A 17,941-nucleotide genomic window follows, 5' to 3' on the forward strand; every position below is an offset into this window, starting at 1 on the left:
TTAATATTCTCTATGTTGCGAGCTTACAGCTATTAGCTCGTCTTATTTTGTTGTACAAGATGGAATTCCCATGGGTACCAATTGCGCCCCGTTATTAGCAGACCTTTTTTTATATTCATATGAAGCAGAATTTGTCTAAAATCTTATACATGAAAAGAAGAGAACACTTGACGTGGCCTTCAACTCGACATTTAGATATATCGACGACGTATTGTCAATTAACAATGGTTATTTCCATTCTTATGTCGATACGATATATCCCGGTGAGCTTGAGATAAAAGATACCACAGAGTCTGACACATCTGTTTCATATTTGGATATTTTACTTGAAAAAGACGTTAATGGTAATCTAACAACCAAGCTTTCTGATAAACGTGATGACTTTAACTTTTCAATCGTCAACTTCCCTTACTTATGCAGCAATATACCTTCATCACCTGCATACGGGGTTTATATCTCTCACTTGATTCGATACGCAAGAGCATGATCTACGTATATACAATTTCTAAAACGAGGTAAATTACTGACAAACAAGTTGATGAAACAAGAATATCAGCAGTCTCGTTTAAAGTCATTATTTCCCAAGCTCTATGGTCGATACAATGACCTTGTCAGCAAATACAATTTATCACTAAGTCAAATACTGACTGACGTTTTTCATACTAATTGTTAGGCCATTATTTACACACTGAATTGTCGACGGATTTTTCCGTTATTTCCCGATCATGACAAGGAGCACACGGCGGGTGTGACCAGTCGGCAGGGGATGCTCACTCTTCCATGCACCTGATCCCACCTCTGATGTTTTGGAGGTCCGTGTTTGCTCTGCTCCTATTTTGTAATGTTTAATGGACTTTTGAGCTTGAATACTGTTCGTTGTCTCCATATATTTCATTTAGAAAGTGTGGGTATAAAAAATGAATTTTATTAAGTATTCGATTGTTTTCTAGTGAACAGTCTCATAAATCCAATATGAAAGTGCAAATTATAGAGATTTTAAATGTCATAAGATTTGATCAAATTCGTTGTGCAAATGCTTCAATATTTTGTGTGACTACCAAGCGCTAATACAACAGCATGACAATGACTCAGAGAACTCCGAATAAGAGTTCTAATCATTTACAATGGGATCTTGCTTAGTTCTTCACAGAGAGCATTTTCCAATTCCTGTACATTTGTTGGAGGCACATCAGTCGTACACATCGCTGAAGGACATCCCCAGTTTGTTCTACTGGGTTTAAGTCTGGCAAACATGAAGGTCATTGCATTCGTTCAATTGTTTCATTAGAAGTATATTGTTCAACAACTCGAGCCCTGTTTGGTATTGCGTTATTATCCATGAGATCAAAATTGACCAAAACTAGTAGCAGCTGTAAAAGGACAAACAATGTTGTGGAAAATCTCATCCTGTATTTAAGACCAGTTAACGGACCATTCCGAATGAAATACTGTTCCGTAATCTATCGGAACATAACCCACTCCAAACCAGGACAGAAAGCGGTTATGCTTAGCAACACAATAGTTATGGTACTGTTAATTCTTTTGGCGCCGCACACAGAGACGACCATATGGAAGTCCACACAAAACTTGGATTCATATGTGAACAGAATCGGTCTCCTAATTGCCAATGTTCATGGTTATTACTAACTCAAAACAAGCATTGCGAGATATCACAGTCAAACATGGACGGATATGCTGGCTTGTAAACATGCAAAGAGCCATAGCCACTTAGGGCCCTTTTTAGCCCTGAGAATTTCTAAAAAATAGAAATTGCTCAGTTTTGGTTTTGAAATGCAGTATTTATAACTTGGATCCTTGACTGTGTATCTATTGAACATGACGTAATTTTCTCTCTAGTCAATACATTATGACGTCATAAAATGCGTCATGTTTCCCATATTCAGTAAAAAAAAAAAACCCATAAAAATGGCCAAAAATTGAGGTATTATTTCAATATTTCATATAGAGCACAACCTCTGATCCAAAATATGCAATTACATAATGAACGATCGGTTTCTGAAGATCACAAAACATGTTTTAATTTTTGGATCGTGAGCTGTAGTCATATTTTAATTCTTTGCTGAAGGTAGTCAAATACGCATGTTTTCTGCAAAATTCAAGAACATTGCATTTTCTCAAAGCCTGTTTAAGGTATGTCACTCGTGAAATTTGTTATATCATGGATTTTTCGAGAAGTATATTTTGGATAAGTACTCATATAGTATGACTCAAAATCGCAGAGAGAATGGGGGGTCAGTGTGCATCTAACTGAGCTACGGTACAATTAAGTTGACCTTTTTGCACTTAAATTGTAACTCTTTGGTTAATCATTTTAACCGTTATCATATTTTATCAGATGTAACCATGGCAATAAACATAATCTTATTTTATGTAAAATAGTTTGAATAATATTTATCATTGAACAAATCATGAAAATTAATGCGCGTAAATTATTGTGTGACCTTTTTGCACTAAAAAAGTCTCATATTTGGGGTATTAAAAATCTAAATAGGCAATAGAATATTTTCTTGTATCAAACTTTTTACGACTTAAGTGCTGATCGGTCAAAAGTATCGAGAAGTTTAAAATAATGAAAGAAAAAGTTGGGGTCAGTGATGTAAATTTTGAAATATTGGTCAAAATATGCGATTTTCTGGCAAAAAACTGTGTAAATTTTATCTCGATTTCCTTAAAATATCTTCATTTCTTGGCAAAGTTTGTTGAACGAAGGTGTAAATTTTGTTATAAGAATATAAATTGAGACGTATATTTAATATTCCAGGCATATTATAACGGAAAATATTCTCTGAGTAAAAGTATATGAGGCTAAAGTTCCAAGATATTAAATTTTATAAATGTGTAGATTTGCAGAAATTTCTGCTAAATATCCTTCCACCACAAGAAATAGTCCCTTATAAATCTTGCTTCTTTATGAATTTTTGAACAGTTTTTTAATTGAATGTTGAACATTTTACATTGTTTAATTTAAATATGTTATAAAGATTGAATTGTAATAAATAGTTTTTAAGTAAGAAGTTCTGACTGAAATTTTATAAAAGGCTGACGAGTGACATACCTTAACAGTACCTGAATTCTCAAAAAGAAATTTTATTATAGGAAATGAAAGCACTAAGTCTCTACTCTATTTTGATATATGAAATGGGACAGAAGGTGATAGTCAATTAATTGATATAAGGACAGGGCCATTTTATGCAAAAAATGAAACTAGCTCTTTGCTGCAGGTATCCTATTTCTTAACGTCTGAGTGGGTTTTTGCAACCCATGATCATTCCTATACTTTCTATTCAAGATTTCGGCAGACATGAACCGATGCGTTTTGCCAAGAGCAAATTTCACACTGCTGACGGGCTGTCGTACTTTTTGGCCTGTCACTTCAGTCTTTGTTGCACCCCCCCCCACCTCTCCTGTGTTCTGGGACCTTTCCCTTTACCTCCTTGATACGCTTTTGCTGACGTTTAACTGTCGAACCAGTTGACGTTAAGCATACCCAATTGCAACATGCCTTTGGCACAACCGTTGTGCTGTACATCCATATGTCGCCTCTGCGGTATGCTGTCATTAGTTAAGGTCAACAATTGTCAAATTTCAAAATCTAAAGTAATTTTTAGCTCACCTGAGCTGAAAGCTCAAGTGAGCTTTTCGGATCACCCGTTGTCCGTCGTCCGTCCGTCTGTAAACTTTTCATATTTTCAATTTCTTCTCAAGAACCACTGGGCCAATTTTAGCCAAACCTGGTACAAAGAATCCTTGGGTTAGGGGAGTTTAAAATGTTAAAATGAAGGGTCAAGTCCCCTTCAAAGGGGAGATAATCAAGAAAAGACAAAAATTGGGTGGGGTGATTAAAAAATCTTCTTCTCAAGAACCACTGGGCCAGAAAAGCTGAAATTTATGTGGAAGCATCCTGGGATAGTGTAGATTCTAATTGTTCAAATCATGACCCCTGGGGGTAGGGCGGGGCCACAATAAGTACTACAGGGGATGGGGGATCAGGTGAAAAACAGCAAGGCCAAAGTTACTCAGGTGAGCGTTGTGGCCCATGGGCCTCTTGTTGAAAATTAAAGTCTTACACAAAATTTCTTTCACTTGACCTTTGATAGCGTTTCTCATTTTGGGAGGGGGATATTGTAAATGTGCACATGGTTTCGGTTACTCGGTAATCGAACTTGTGCAAATAAAAAGCAGTATGTACGACAGCCACATAAATATTATTCCTAAAAACAAAACTCTTGTATTAAAAAATAATTGTGGACTTAATTCCATGACCCGTTACTTTTTTGTTGAGTATACATTAATTTTTTTTTATTTTTATTGATCTATCAATTTCAGTATTTACAGTGATTAATTATCATAACTGAATAAACAAAACAATCTGACCTCTATCAGTTTACTCATAAGATCAATGGTACCCTGCTCAGAACCAGAACACTTGATCCATTGGACCAGTTTCAGAATTTTGGAAAGGTCACCCTTCCTTGTTTCTTTTCATAACCATGCACTTAGTTTGTCTGCTCAATACACAGGAACAGAGAAGATTTTCAAAGAATTGAAGCAATTTCACTATACATGTATGACCAATAAAGCCCCACCTTAACAAAATAACCATGACCAAGAGGCCTTAATTCAAAATTTTGGAAGAGGCACACTTGCTTATCATTTCTGTGCATTTAGTTTGTCTCCTAAATATACAGCTGAGAGAAGAAGACTTTAAAGAATATTACTTTACCTATATGATCTATAAAGCCCAACTCTTACATCAAAACTCCAAATCTAAGGACCAAGAATTTCACAGTTTGCTTTTGAGGTACCATTGCTTATTGGAAAAAAAATAATCAAGCATTTAACGAATAAGTTGATTATACAAGGATATAAAGAATCTCGTTTACACACAATATTTTGCAAATTCTATGGTTGAAACAAGGGCTATGATTGCAACTACAATCTCTCGTTAAGTCCGTTACTTTTACATTGAATTGTCTACTGAATTCTCCAGTTTCCCGATAATGACAAAGAGCAAACAACGGATGTGACCGGACAACAGGGGATGCTCACTCATTTAAGGTACCTGGTCCCTCCTCTGTTTTCAGAGGTCCTTGTGGCTCTGCTAACAATTTTGTATTGTTTGCTTTGACTGTTCGCAATTCTCATATCTTATAAATGCTTAAAGTCTGACTGCTTGATGTCAAGGAGTAAATAAGACTTTTAAAAGTTACATTAAATTTGATAGTTTGAACCCCACCCCTCAAATTCTATGTCGATATCGACAATATAACATCGATATTGTAATGCTATCGATCCTGATCATTACTATGGAATTGGAAATACTGGATAAATATTAAACTTAGTTTTATTTCGACACCGTTGCTATCGACAATATCATCGATATCGATACAGATCTGTACAATTTATTTCCAAATTGAGGAAGAAACATATTTATAGAAGGTCGCAAGTATGATGTCAATGTGCATTCATTATTTGGTATAAATTAGCTGCAATATTGTAGCCCTCTCCGATTTTTTTTAACATGATATTCTCAGGAGAGGGCTACAATTCCACTGCATCTCCATAACGGTGCAAATTTATATTTTTGATACGGGCGTCTGCAGGCAAAATAAACTGTTTTTGCATTTAACTTACTTCCAATAAGAATTTTTATTCACTATCAACAACATAGCCCATTATACGCGAAAACCAAGTAAAGTAAATCTGCGTGTTTACCAGTCGTTCTCTTCAGCAGCCATGACAGTTCTCGCGTGATGTACTGAGACTTGCGCTTTATATTTAGAATCACTTGATAAAGTAAATGTCGGTGTTGATAAATGTTTGTGTTGTTTGGTATCACTAAACATCGATAAATAAAAGCATTCCATGTGATATTTTTTCATAAACCGTAATATTGATGCTTAAAATAAGGGAAATCCAATATAGATCCGCTCCCGTAGATCCAGAATTCTCATTGGTTGTTCCAAAATAAAATTGATCAAAGTCAGTAAACATGGCGGACAAATTCAAGTTATGATGTTGACATACACGAAAAATAACCGATCTACGAATTGTTCGTTATATTTTTGGACCAATTCATGTCTTGCATAACTACATTTTATGAGTTCAGTTAAGATATGATAATAAAATACCCACTTTCTGATAATTTGAACCAAAAACTGTGCGGTAGTGAATTACTCCCGCACTTGCACCATTACGGAGATCCTAAGGAGTTGTAGCCGTCTCCCCCCCCCAAAAAAAAAATCGGAGAGGGTTACATTATTGCAGCTAGGTATAAATATGTAAATAAAATTAAGGATGACAAATAAAGGGCAAGGGTTCTTTTTATTTTTAAGGAGGTTGGGGTTAGGGTAAGGTTTTGTGTAAGGGTGAGCGTTGGTAAAAATATTATGGTTTGCGGAATCATAGTTCAATATCGGTACGAGATCGACATTAGGACAAACTTAATAATCAGAAAGAACGTACTCATAACTGTTGCATAAAGAAATACAGCCACAAGAATAATGTCGAAAATGATTTGATATCCATACGATATCGTCGATATCGACAATATCGATAGCAAGTACAATCTTCCTAAATTTAAAGTATTTAAACAAAGACATACATGCACAATGGCAAGGACAGCAGTTTGAAATGCTTGAGCAGACATGAATCGACATCGAAATGATATCGACACTATGAAAATGATAGCATTCAGGTAATATAACATTAAGGGAGGTAACCAACATCCATTGAATAATCATGATTCAATATCAATGCGATATCGTGGATACGTACAGTAAGAAAAACTTTGTAAATATTGAGTATTGTAACATACGAACAAGAAAAAAGAAATATTGTAGCAAACTATGAAAAAATAATCTGTCGATATCGTAACTACATCTTGTCTTTGGCATAACTCGGCTCAAAAGAACCAGGAACATGAAATTCACAACTTTCCTCTCCTTTTACTCACAGATGCTATATACGAAAATTGATTAAAATTGATATAAAGGTCACATAGAAAAAGCTGAATATGTTTAAATATAACATACGATGGACGACAAATGACAACAGACGAAAACATATAGCAATAAGTCACCTGAGTAAATGAACAACCTCATCTCAAAATGTAATGTTAAAATGTGACAATGTTTGGATGAGATGATTGTCTCAAAGACTCTCTTAAAACATAACAAGGGGCACTTTCTATGATCCCTTTTCCTTGCCTAGTGTTGGTTTGCTACATTATTCAAAGATGGCGAAGAAAAAAACGCTTGAAACAACCCACTTGGCGGAACCCCTACAGTGAAAATGATAAGCCAGCCCCCCCCCCCCCCTTCTGCCACAAAAATGCTTTCATACACACTTCAAAAATAATGGGATAATAGACGAATCCTAAATTTTCTTAAAAACTGAACAAGAAAAAAATAAAGTTTCTATCAGAATATTGGCAATGTCCAATCTTAAAGACCCTCCAAAAACTGAAAAGGAATACTCCCTATGATCCCTTACCTTTCCCTTGTGTTGGTTTCTTATGGTGTTCAAATATTGCGAAAAATAAATACTTCAAAAAGGGCTTTCAACCAAAGCACAACTAGGTGGTTCCCCTAAAGTCTTAATATGAGATCGGCAAATGATAGCCCGATACGCCACCTCCTATACCCTACTAAGGTATGATGCATATCCACTTTCAAAAAATAATAACTGATCTTTATCCGTGTATCAATATTCAATGTAAATAAACGACAAAGTTGAACTGGCCCCCATCAAGTCCGAGAGAACCCGAAAGTCTCCAATGATCCTCAACCAGTATTAGTTTCTTCTAGGGGCCTAAGGTGATTTGAAAATGAAAGTTTGAATTACGCTCCCACCCATGGCACCACTTGGTGGTACTACTACAGCAACATTCTGATAGCGGGAAATGATAGTCCTAGGGGCCCTCTACCTTGCCACAGTTATGATTTGAAGCACACTTCAAAGATAAGGGGTATAATAGCTAACCTTTAATCCGTATATTAAAACACAAAGTGAAAAACAACAAAGTTCAGGTTAGTTTACTGGCCCTTTTTCTTCAACAGGACCCTTCGAAAACCTGGCAAATGGTTCTCCCTAAGGTCCTCAACCTTTCACTAGTGTTACTTTGTTCTAGTAGCCAAAGATGCTTTCAAAATGAATGCTTGAAATACGTCCCCCACCCATGGCACCACTTGGTGGTACCACTACAGCAACATTCTGATAGCGGGAAATGATAGTCCTAGGGGCCCTCTACCTTGCCACAGTTATGATTTGAAGCACACTTCAAAGATAAGGGGTATAATAGCTGACCTTTAACCCGTATATTAAAACACAAAGTGAAAAACAACAAAGTTCAGGTTAGTTTACTGGCCCTTTTTCTTCAACAGGACCCTTCGAAAACCTGGCAAATGGTTCTCCCTAAGGTCCTCAACCTTTCACTAGTGTTACTTTGTTCTAGTAGCCAAAGATGCTTTCAAAATGAATGCTTGAAATACGTGCCCCACCCATGGCACAACTTGGTGGTACCACTACAGCAACATTCTAATAGTGGGAAATGATAGTCCTAGGAGCCCTCTACCTTGCCCTAGTAATGATTTGAAGCACACTTCAAAGATAGGGGGTATAATGGCTGACCTTTAACCCGTACATTAAAACACAATGTGAAAAACAACAAAGTTCAGGTTAGCTAACTGGCCCCTTCCTTTCCTAGGGACACTTCAAAAACCTGGCAAGTGGTTCTCCCTAAGGTCCTTAACCTTTCACTAGTGTTACTTTGTTCTAGTAGGCAAAGATGCATTCAAAATGAATGCTTGAAATACGTGCCCCACCCATGGCACCACTTGGTGGTACCACTACAGCAACATTCTGATAGCGGGAAATGATAGTCCTAGGGGCCCTCTACCTTGCCCCAGTAATGATGTGAAGCACACTTCAAAGATAAGGGGTATAATAGCTGACCTTTAACCCGTATATTAAAAGAAAAAGTGAAAAACAACAAAGTTCAGGTTAGCTAACTGGCCCCTTCTTTTCCAAGGGACTTTTGGAAAACCTGGCAAGTGGTTCTCCCTAAGGTCCTTAACCTTTCACAAGTGTTACTTTGTTCTAGTAGCCAAAGATGCTTTCAAAATGAATGCTTGAAATACGTCCCCCACCCATGGCACCACTTGGTGGTACCACTACAGCAACATTCTAATAGTGGGAAATGATAGTCCTAGGAGCCCTCTACCTTGCCCTAGTAATGATTTGAAGCACACTTCAAAGATAAGGGGTATAATAGCTGACCTTTAACCCGTATATTAAAACACAAAGTGAAAAACAACAAAGTTCAGGTTAGCTTACTGGCCCTTTTACTTCCCCGGGACCCTTCGAAAACCTGGCAAATGATTCTCCCTAAGGTCCTTAACCTTTCACTCGTGTTACTTTGTTCTAGTAACCAAAGATGCTTTCAAAATGAATGCTTGAAATACGTCCCCCACCCATGGCACCACTTGGTGGTACCACTACAGCAACATTCTGATAGCAGGAAATGATAGTCCTAGGGGCCCTCTACCTTTCCCCAATAATGATTTGAAGCACACTTCAAAGATAAGGGGTATAATAGCTGACCTTTAACCGTATATTAAAACACAAACGAAAAACAACAAATTTCAGGTTAGCTTACTGGCCCTTTCTCTTTGTCGGGACCCTTCAGAAACCTGGAAAGTTGTTCTCTCTAAGGTCCTCAACCTTTCACTAGTGTTACTTTGTTCTAGTAGCCAAAGATGCTTTCAAAATGAATGCTTGAAATACGTGCCCCATCCATGGCACCACTTGGTGGTACCACTACAGCAACATTCTGATAGCGGGAAATGATAGTCCTAGGGGCCCTCTACCTTGTCCCAGTAATGATTTGAAGCACACTTCAAAGATAAGGGGTATAATAGCTGACCTTTAACCCGTATATTAAAACACAAATGAAAAACAACAAAGTTCAGGTTAGCTTACTGGCCCTTTTTCTTTTTCAGGACCCTTCGAAAACCTGGCAAGTGGTTCTCCCCAAGGTCCTCAACCTTTCACTCGTGTTACTTTGTTCTAGTAGTCAAAGATGCTTTCAAAATGAATGTTTGAAATACGTCCCCCACCCATGGCACCACTTGGTGGTACCACTACAGCAACTTTCTGATAGCGGGAAATGATAGTCCTAGGGGCCCTCTACCTTGTCCCAATAATGATTTGAAGCACACTTCAAAGATAAGAGGTATAATAGCTGACCTTTAACCCGTATATTAAAACACATAGTGAAGAACAACAAAGTTCAGGTTAGCTTACTGGCCCTTTTTCTTCAACACGACCCTTCGAGAACCTGGCAAGTGGTTCTCCCTAAGGTCCTTAACCTTTCACTAGTGTTACTTTGTTCTAGTAGCCAAAGATGCTTTCAATATGAATGCTTGAAATACGTGCCCCACCCATGGCACCACTTGGTGGTACCACTACAGCAACATTCTGATAGCGGGAAATGATAGTCCAAGGGACCCTCTACCTTGCCCCAATAATGATTTGAAGCACACTTCAAAGATAGGGGGTATAATAGCTGACCTTTCACCCGTATATTAAAACACAAAGTGAAAAACAACAAATTTCAGGTTAGCTTACTGGCCCCTTCCTTTCCTAGGGACACTCCCAAAACCTGGCAAGTGGTTCTCCCTAAGGTCCTTAACCTTTCACTAGTGTTACTTTGTTCTAGTAGTCAAAGATGCTTTCAAAATGAATGCTTGAAATACGTACCCCACCCATGGCACTACTTGGTGGTACCACTACAGCAACATTTTGATAGCGGGAAATGATAGTCCTAGGGGCCCTCTACCTTGTCCCAGTAATGATTTGAAGCACACTTCAAAGATAAGGGGTATAACATCTGACTTTTAATCTGCATATCAATAGACAATGTGAAAAACAACAAAGTTCAGGTTACCTAACTTTTCTAGTCATTGGAACCTGTCAAAAAGTTGACAAAGGATACTCCCTCAGGCCCTTAACTTTTTTCCAGTTTAGTGTTAGTTTGTTCTAGTGGTCAATGATGGTTGAAAAATGAAAGCATGAAAGATGTTCCCCACCGTTGGCACCACTTGGTGGTGCCGTTACAGCCTCAAACCGATTGCGGGAAAGATAGTCCTAGAAATCTTCTATCTTGCACAGTAATGATTTAAAGCACACTTATAAGATAAGAGGTATAATAGCTGCTTGAAATACGTAACCCGCCCTTGGCACCACTTGGTGGTACCACTTCAGCCTAAATTTTATGGCCGTATATAATAGCCCTGTGGACCCTTTTACCTTGAGCCAGTAATTGTTCGAAGCACACTTCAAGGATCATAACTTAAAATAGATTAAATTACCTTCAAACCCTTATCAATGTAAATATTAAGAGTAAGCAAATTTCAGGTTAGCCTTTTGGCACCATCATGTTCCTGAGACCCGTAAAAGAGCCTAAAAGGGATTCTCCCGGAAGTACTTAACCTATCCAATGCTGTTTTATTCTTAAGCGGTCAAAGATGGTGACATTTTCTTCTTTTTGTTTGTTTGTTTGTTTGTTGTGAAACCGCATAATTTTCCTTATGCAGGTGAGCTTAACTACCTCCAAGTGTTTGAATTATTAATTAATAATTAAGTGTTGCATTAATTATCTAATTATTAATTATAAATTGTCGAAAATGAGGCATTAAACAGTATTGCGTCAGAGTACTCTCAGTCCTTTGATGAATTTCCTTAGTGGCTGCTAGCTTCTACGGGCTTAATGGCTGCTGTTATTGGCTGCTAGCTTCAGTCTAGTTATTAAGTCTCCTCCAAATAAAAAAATTGTTTGTATCATCTGTCCTAAAAAAGGCATACGACAAGATCTAGCATGTGATATTTACTATACTGTAACATAGAGTTAGGATATATAGAATTCATTTAAATATCAATTATAGATATAATGAATCCAGTGTATCGTCATAGTTTTCTCCAGCAATACTGTAGAGTTGATTTATTTAGCGTCAACTTTATTCGATTCACATTTCCTTACGTTATTGAAACCTTTGGCGTCACAGTTCCGCTTTTTAGTCGAGATTTTTGCTCCGAGGTCTCTAAATTACGGGCGTTTTACCATAATTTTGATTGTTTTTCAGCTAAATAAACGCTAAGACGGAGTTGTGTCCAAGACACGATGTAGTTACGATATCGACAGATTACTTTTCTATAGTTTGCTATATTTCTCTAGTTTTGTGGCTATATTAGAATACTTTCTGTTTTAAGAATTTTTCCTTCCTGTCAATATCCACGATATCGTACCGATATCGAATCATGATTGTTCAAAGATGATGGTTTCTACCCTTAATATTGTGTTTTGAGTTACTTGAAAACTATCACTTGTAAAGCTTTCCCTGTAGTTTCGATATCGTCGATATCGACGATATCGCATCGATATCGAATCATGTTTGCTCAACCCTTGGTAAGTACCGTCCCCGTTACTGTGTATGTGTGTCTATGTTTAAATACAGGGTGTTTCATAATATATGTCACACATCTAAATGGACATAATCTGAATATCAAGCATGATATCAAAAATACCAAAATACCATAGACGATCAGATTAATCTAGAATTATGATATTGCAAAATATCGGGAAAATTATAATACCATGAAGTCACTGATGATGTAATTAGTGATGTCATAATTTCAGCTGTTCTCAAAATGAGGTACAACTGGCAACAAAAATTTGTATTTGTAAACTTTTATTATAAGCACGATATCCTAAATATTCTACAGGGTGTGATGAAGAAAAATATCCAGACCAGAAAGCGCTGTCTAGTTTTCATTTATAAAGGATACATGTAATTAAGAAGTTTCAACAAAATATAATGTAAAGATGAAAGACAGTTAAATCCTGCCCCCCCCCCCCCCCCCAAGCAAGAGGAAATGAGAACATTGTCAAAATGAGTCAATCATTGAGAAAACCTCAAGAAAGTTAGTTAGATCTGAGCTAAGGGAAATGGATTGTGACAATGTAAGTGTATCAAGTGTATTTAGAAATCTTCGGTTTGAATTGAGTGTGTCTGCATACAAGATTGCAGCATTTAAAGCCAGCTGACATTCAGAGTCGGTTAGGTTTGAAAGATTGATTGAAAGAGCGAAGGAAGTGGACGTCAGCACATACAGGTAGTTCTGAAATGAAACATTTATTTAAATGCGTCTTTAAATAAAAAAATAAATAAGCACTTTGGGGGTTCTAAAAAGCTAGATATAAATCAAGAAATCTATCAAGTATCCTGTGAAACGTAAAAAGCAGTGGTCAAAAATTTCTGAACACGAGTCTCTTAAGTTATTTAGGACAATGGTAAGGAAAAAGGAGTATAACATTTTAGGAAATCGTTGCCATAGAAACTGAACTGGAGAATGTTGGATACTTCTGACTTAAAATAATAATTTTGAGTATCTGCTGATTAAAATGATATACAAAATCTGTATGTAGCTTTTGTTGTATTTTTCTCTCTGCCCTTAGATGTGTGACATATATTGTGAAACACCCTGTACTTGACCTTTACGAAGATTCTACTTGCCATTGATATGGTCGATATCGTATCGATATCGAATCATGATTGTTAAAACATAATGCTTTACCAACTTTCACCCTAACACAGAACCTTACTTTTAACCTAACCCAAGACAATAACTTCTGTATTTCTTAATGCAATACTTCGGCATATTTACTTTCTGATTAATAAGTTGACCCTACTGTTGATATCGTCGATGTCGACGATATCGTATCGATATCGAATCGTGTTTGTTAAAAAAAGTTTTACCAACTTTCACCCTAACCCAAAACCCTACTCTAAACCTAACCTATGACAATAACTACCCCTAACCCATTGTATGTCATCCTAATTTATTTTCATATTCATGCCAATAATGAATCAAAATCTATATAACTTGTGGCCTTGTAAAATTATGTTATACTTCATTTTGAAAATGAATTGTAAAAATAGGATCGATATCGATACGATATCGACAAGATGTCGACATAACACCAAGTCTCATTATTGGTATCAAGTACTTTCAATTAACGGTGCTGTTCAGAATAGATATCGATACGATATCGACATAGTATTGTCGATATCGACATCGAATTCGTTCTTGGACATGTATGGAGTTCTAAAACGATAATTATATGTAACAAGAATCTTATTGTGGTGAATTTAGAAAATTTAGAAAGATGATTAAAACTTTTCTGGAAGAAGTGATCGATAGATTTTATGTGTGCTTAAAAGGATAAAATGTGAAAAATCTTGCATAAGTGAATTGATATAGAACTACAAACTAATCGAGATATAGACAAGTATTAAATGTGTAATTTTGACAGTTTCTTTTATTTTTCATGCATTAACTAATAATAAAATCTCCAAAATTATATAAAACGACTTTTTGTGTCAGCTGCAGAGCAGAGCCACCCTTAGAGATCTGTCTGTCTGTCTGTCCGTCTGTCACACCTTAAACCAAAGAACTATAAGAGGCATGGATTTGATATTTTGCACGCATACTGCTAAGCACTATGGCTTTTGTAGATTACGATGGTTATCGACCTCGTTACCCTTTATCTTTAATCCACTGTTCAAAATAGTTCATAGTGCCGATATACAGCATAATTATTTTTTTTACATTTAGAGGTAAGTCTATGCTATTTAGCATGTGCACTGTTTGTCATAAAACATTATGAAAAATACCAGCGTTACAATCCACTTGATCTTGTACTTTGGCATACTTTGCAAAAAATACCCGGACCGTTTTAATTAACTTATGTCTTTTGAATTTTGAGAGGCAGTGTTTTCATAATCAGCATTAATACAAGTTTATGAGCTCATGATACTGTACTTTGAAACCGTATGATATTTAGTTACCACACAAACATATTTAAATACTATATATGAAAATACATCGGGATAGGTATTCCTCAGTGGATCGTGCAGACTGACAATTGCAGAAAAGACAGACTGAAGTCTCTTTTGGAGGATTGTTGAAAACACGTATTAATAAAATGATAAATAATTATTTTTAATAATTTCAATTCAATTATTCATTTGAGGGTTTGGAACCAAATTTTCTTTGATAGTCAGTTACCATCGCAGTCATACTATCCATGGATGTTTTTTTATTCTTTGCAGGCAAATGCATGAAGTATCATGCTAGTAGTAAATAAATAGCTGACCACTCTTAGATTTATTTACATCTTTAACGAAGCTACAAAGAAGGCGACACATATGCGTTCCTTGGAACACTCTAGTTGTAATTAGATGGATAAGAAATAAGTAAAAGCAGCATATGAAATAACATTTTACTTTGAACAATATGAATCCAAGTATAGTTGTCTAATACGATTTATAAAACTTTCACTTTTTAAGATTGTGAAATTCATGGCCCCAGGGTTAGGGGTTCTGGTGCTAGGGCGGGGCTCTTTTGAATATATATGGAAAATGCATTATTTCTTAAATAATCTTCTCCACTGCTCCTGCGTATTAAGCAAACAAACTAAATGAAGAAGGGTGCCTCTTCCAAAGTTGTGAATTTCATGACCCCTGGGTCAGGGTTCTATTGTTTGGGCGGGGCTCTAATGATTATATAGTGAAAATGCATCAATTCTTTGAAAATCTTCTCCTCTGCTCCTTGGTATTAAGCCGATTATATAAGTACATAGTTATGATGAGCAAGAGTGTCTCTTCCAAAATGGTAAGTTTCTTGGCCCCTGGGTCAGGGTTCTGGTGTTAGGACGGAGCTCTAATGATTTTATAGTGAAAATGCATTAATTCTTCGAAAAACTCCTCGTCTGCTCCTGGCTATTAAGCCGATGAACTAAGTATATAGTTATGATGAGCAAAGGTGCCTCTTCCAAAATTTTGAATTTCATGGTACCTGAGTCAGGGGTTCTGGTGTTAGGGCGGGGTCTAATGATTACATAGTGAAAAGGCATTAATTCTTTGAAAATCATCTTTTCTGCTCCTGGGTATTAAGCAGATGAACTAAGTGCATGGTTATGACGAGGAAAGGTGCCTCTTCCAAAATTGTGAAAGTTGTGGCCCCTGGGTCAGGGGTACCGTGAGGGGGGCTTATTTATTATATACTGAAAATGAATTAATGCTTTGATAATCTCCTCTGCTCTTTGGTATTAAGCAAACAAACTAAATGCATAGTTATGATGAGGAAGGGTGCCTTTTCCAAAATTGTGAATTTCATGGCCCCTGGCTCAGACGTTCTGTTGTTTGTGCGGGGTTCTATTGATTATATAGCAAAAATGCATTAATGCTTTGAAAATTGTCTCCTCTGCCCCTGAGTATTAAGCAAACAAATTAATGCAATAATATGAATGTAAATGTATAAATGTTTTTATAAGTAAATGTGCCTTTTCTCTGCTCTTGGGTATCTTTTCGCCGAAATATGGCTGAAATATTGCCGACTCGGCGTTAAACAATAATAATCAATCAATCAATCTAGGAGGCAAACAGAGTGTACAATTGTAATAAGTGAAGCAAATGAGAGTTACTCCCCTTTACAAAATTGTGTTAATCAAGACATCATTGTATATAACTTAATTAACAGGTTCTTTGATTGAATGAGGATACCAGAAAGAATTTATAGGATCATTATATAGCAGCAAAATAAAAATAAATGTTTGGTTTAAATGAGCAAAACACGCTCAAAGTCAGATTGTTGCCTGGAATGCAATACAAAAGATTAACATAAAGTTTATGTAGCAAAAGGGCCATTTGTACATAGTATGAGTATGAGTGGGGTACTGTTTGACAATTGAGAGTTATTGTCAGGTAAAGTCATGGAGATCAGAGTTAGGTTGGCAAGAGACTGCTTAAAGTTTATACTTTGTCAAAGTGAAGAAGTAATCACAGAAAGACAGGGTGACTAGGGAACATGTTGTAGTTAGTGACAAGTGGCAAATAGCCGCGTTGTGTAGCCAAGTCTCTCTTTGTGTACTTAATTGTAGCACTAGGCAAGTGAAAAAACATATCTGAATATATCGAATACCTTACACATTAGGCAAATATCCGTTGTATATTTGCATTCATTATCATTTTTGTAAGACTTGAAAAACCAAGCAGGACCCCAATGAGATCACTCGGGTCTCGCACGTTACAATAAGCAAGGGTATTTTTACCAGATTTTTGAAATTCTAGGCAACATAGCTTCGTCTGTCACTTAATTTTGTTTTGTACTTCTATGGATCCTTTACAGTGTTGTATTATACTCAGGTGACCGTTAACGCCTTTGGACCTCTTGTTTGGTAATAAATCTAAAGAAATGTTGAACCATATGGTTTGCTGCATATTGATTTTTCTTTGGGTAGATTTGAATTAGAATTTAATTTAATTAATTAAATTACAAAATTTAAATTCATATTGATCATGATTAATAATTTATGTTTTTTAGGTCACCTGAGTCTTGAGTCTCTTGTTTTTTCATAGGTTTTGTATTTACATTTGATATTTTCTTTCTAGTAATTAGCTGAGCATCCTATTGCATAAATAACAGCCTACACGCAACTTAATAATTCGTAAATGTTTGAAGTTTTGTCATCATGTGGTAGAACATAGTATCCGTCATATGATGTGAACCTCCAAACTCATGATCCCCCGCCCTCCCAGAAAAAAATTGATTGATTAATCAGGGGAAAAAATATCCGAAAAAGTTATCAATATCAGCAGATCATATCTAATTGCTTTTTAGTCTGAATGATGTAAATTATTTTTGCTTCATTAAAGACAATCTAACTGCACCTGTCTCCCCCACCCTCCCCTCTTCTTCTTCAAAAACATTTCTAAGTCTCAAAAATAACAACATATTTCCGCTATAATCGATTACGATAACTTTGAATTTTGAATTACTTTTTTGTGTCGCCTGCAGA

At 36.3% G+C, this 17,941-nt stretch overlaps 1 protein-coding gene across 1 annotated transcript in view; it reads left to right on the forward strand.

Annotated features, from left to right (window-relative positions):
- The window catches only part of LOC133184776 (uncharacterized), a 232,884-nt gene that overhangs the window by 83,668 nt on the left and 131,275 nt on the right, over positions 1 to 17,941 (forward strand). The window lies entirely within an intron of this gene.

The sequence above is a fragment of the Saccostrea echinata genome, unplaced genomic scaffold (assembly GCF_033153115.1).
Source record: "Saccostrea echinata isolate AGI-Se365-2 ecotype Australia unplaced genomic scaffold, CSIRO_AGI_Sech_v1 ptg000001l, whole genome shotgun sequence".
In the NCBI taxonomy this organism is placed as follows: Eukaryota; Metazoa; Mollusca; class Bivalvia; order Ostreida; family Ostreidae; genus Saccostrea; species Saccostrea echinata.